A 3,981-nucleotide genomic window follows, 5' to 3' on the forward strand; every position below is an offset into this window, starting at 1 on the left:
AAAAGAGCTCTGTGTGGTATTTATTTCACAGAAAAGTTTATTTCCCTACTTTAGGCACATTTATGCCAGTCCCCTGCCTTGTTACATATATTAAGATAATGATGCCTGAATTTCTTGATATCCCCCCAGATTCAAAACTCACGTAGCAATCTTTCTGCAATGTTTGTTTAAAATTACACATTCATTCATTCATCCATTTACACAACAAATATTCACTAGTGCCTAACCAGTGCTCAATATTGTTCCAGGTATTAGAAATATGACAAAGAATGACACTAACAAGGACCCAGACCTCATGGAACTTGCATCCTAATAGGAGATACTAAGAAAAAAGAAAACTATTGGGCACAGTGGTGAACACCTGTAATCCTCCCAGCTAGGGAGGCTGAGGCAGGAGGATCACAAGTTCAAAGCCAGCCTCAACAACTTAGTGAGGCTCTAAGCAACTTAGCAAGACCCTGTCTCTAAATAAAATATAAAAATGGGCTGAGGATGTGCCTCAGGGGTTAAGTGCTCCTGGGTTCAATTCCCAGTACCAAAAAAAGAAGAAAGAAAACTAATAAGTGTTCCAAGGGAGAACTATAGCATATTGAACTTTTATAACAGAGTAAACTGGTATAGCATTGGGAAGGGAGATGGAAATTGGCCAGTTAAGGCCACTCTGGGAAAATTATATTTAAGTTAATATAAGAATAACTGGATTTAGCCAGGTAAAAGAGAGATGAGGAAAATTGTTCCAGGCAGAGAAAGAGCATGTGGAAGTCCTTGTGGGAGGAAAAATTCTGGCAGTTCTGAAATGAAAGAAATCCAGTTGTGCTGGGGCTCACAGAGTAAAATACAGTAAGGGAAAAAGGGTAACTTAGAGGGATGGAAGAAAGAGGGGACAGACTGCACATAGCAACGGCTAGGAGTTTGGATTTTGCAAGTCTCTCCTACGATTAATAAAACAAAGACTAACTTGTCCATAATCTTTGAGCAAATTTACCAGAAGTTGATTTTGATTAAGAAAACATATATAAATACACACTGAAATAAAAATACTTGACATTCATCAAATTTGTTACATGTATCTTAATATACTTCTAAGTTCATTGGTTGTAATATATTGTAGCTTATTATTTTACTCAAGGTAAGTTACAATTGGTCAAGTTTAAGGTACAAAATCTCAGCGTGCTACACTTTTTTCTAGAAATCTAACATCTTGTGGAAAGTTTCCAGCATACATTTAATCTATCCTCACAGATATTTGGAATTTATTTGTTTGCTTTGGTTTTAGTTTTTAATAGGCTCATCTTCAAAATGTCTGATAACTTAGGCCCAATTTAATTTTTTCATTAGGTGAGTAAACCAAGGATCTACTATGAATAAAAACATTTTCTCAAATTATAACAACTCTGGATACTAAAAGTGTATTTGAATATTATAAATCTATGATTTAGGGTTATCTTCTCCCATGATGTCTTCTAAGGGATATACAAGTGTGTCTTTGTGTGTTAAAAAGAAAAAAGGAAAAAAGGGGGAGAGAGACTATATCCAAATGGAAATATTCATATGGCTGCCTTCTCTCACCAAGGATACTATGTGTTGTGAGAAATGGCAGGTGCCACATTATGACAAAAGTAGATACAAAACCAAGAATGTGTTTCCTACTGAATAGATGCATAGACGAATTTGTAACTTAAAATGCTTGGCCAACTGTTGACATAAAGGCAGCAAAGCACATTTTAGGAACGCAGTATAGAATGAACAGACAATATAAAAAAGGAGATCTGAATAAGTCCTTAGAATGCTGCTCACTAATGAGTAATAATGAATGTATGTAAAAAATTAAAAATAAAAAAGAGAATGCTGCTCACTATGTGGCATGGGAAAGCCACTTAGTCCTTCTGAGCTTTGGTTTCTTTAATCCACAAAATATGTGCAAAAACAGGTTCATGAGATTGAAATAAAGATCAAAGTGGCTGGGCATGATGGCATGCACCTAAAATTCCAGCGGCTCTGGAGGCTGAGACAGGAGGGTTGTGAGTTCAAAGCCAGCCTCAGCAACTTAGCAAGGCCCTAAGCAACTAAGGTCAGTGAGACCTGTCTCTAGATAAAACACAAACTAGGGCTGAGGAGGTGATTCAGTGGCCAAGTGACCCTGAGTTCAATCCCGGGTACCAAAAAAAAAAAAGATCAAACTGGGTAACATGAAAGTATTTATTAAGCATCATATTCAATTGTTAAAATAGGAAATAATATAAAACATATATTAAATAATATATTAGATTATTATCAAATATTAACTAGCATTAACTATTACTAAACTTTTAATTATTTATTTATGAAACTACTCAACAAAGCATTTTCAACTAGAACATGTTGTTTTTCATTTGCTGGGCCAATCTTGCAGTGATAATTTAGTTCATAGGGATTTTAAATTGAAACTGGATATGACTTAATCCCTCTGCCACTTCAATTGTTCCAGTGTAAATCAAAACTTTCATTTCCTAATGAAAGGAGTATAACATTTATACATGAACCAAAAAAATTGGGCAAACAAGGAAACTGCAAACCAATCTCATAAATATCAATGGAAATTTTCAAATTATATTAGCAAGCAAATTCTAAGCACACATTTAAAACAAAAGGAAGAAAGACATTATGAGCAAACGGGACTTACATCACATAGGTTGGTGTAAGTATACTTTAGGGTTTGTGCAAAGACAAAATCACCTAAATGCATCTCTCAGAATGTATCTCCATTCCTAAATAATGAATAACTGTATAAATAAATACAGCAGTTATTGTTTTCTGCAACTAAACATGTGAATTCCAAAATTCATATGGTAAAATAAACAGGCATGAACCCAGAGAATGAAGTGCAATGAGAGGAGGACTAGTTATTACCAGATATTTAAACATACTCTGAAGTTCCTAAAAGTAAGATTGTTTGGTAATTTCAGATGAGTAAGACCTACCTACTAATTTAACAGAATAGAAAGTCCACAAATAGACACAAAGACATACAGAAATTTCGCATGTGATAATCATATCACATTGCTGAGAAAAAGATGAATGTTTTAATAAATGATATGAAGACAAACCTCTATAGTCATTTGGAGAAAAAATTAAATGGAATTTTTACCTCATACCACAGAGTAAAGTTCAAAAGAGAAAGAGAAAGAGAGAGAGAGAGAGAGAGAGAAAGGTGTGTCAATATTAAAAAGCTAAACTCATAAAAATACTAAAAGGAAACATGTGAAGATATTTCTTTATAACCTGGATGTGGGGGAAATCTAGAACTTAAAATGTAGGAACATCAAAAGAAAACACTGATAAACCTATTTATGTAAGAATAAAAAACTTTTTTTTAAAGAGAAAGAGACACACACACACACACACACACACACACAGAATCTTTTTTGTAGATGGACACGACACAATGCCTTTATTTTTATGTGGTGCTGAGAATCGAACCCGGGTCCCGCCCGTGCTAGGCGAGCGCTCTACCGCTGAGCCACAATCCCAGCCCAAGAATAAAAAACTTTTGCTTTGCAAAAATTAAATGCCATTTTAAAAAGCCAAAGACAATTGACAATCTGAGATTAAAATCTGTGCAACTTATAAATAAAAGACTGATATCTCTAATACATAAAGAAATTCTAAGCAATGGTGGGGGAAAACAAGATAAATAAATGGTCAAAAGACATTAACAGATAATTCACAAAAAAGAAACATAAATTGCCCTCAATAAATGAGAAATATTTCACTCATAACAAAAAAGGTTCAAATTAAAACTATTCTGAGCTATCAGGCTGAGGTTGTGGCTCAGCAGTAGAGCACTCGCCTACCACATGTGAGGCATTATGTTCAATCCTCAGCACCACATAAAAATGAATGAATGAATGAATGAATAAATAAATAAACAAAATAAAGGTATTGTGTCCATCTACAACTAAATACACACTCTCACACTCACACACACACACACACACACAC

This window comes from Marmota marmota, unplaced genomic scaffold (assembly GCF_001458135.2).
Source record: "Marmota marmota marmota unplaced genomic scaffold, marMar, whole genome shotgun sequence".
In the NCBI taxonomy this organism is placed as follows: Eukaryota; Metazoa; Chordata; class Mammalia; order Rodentia; family Sciuridae; genus Marmota; species Marmota marmota.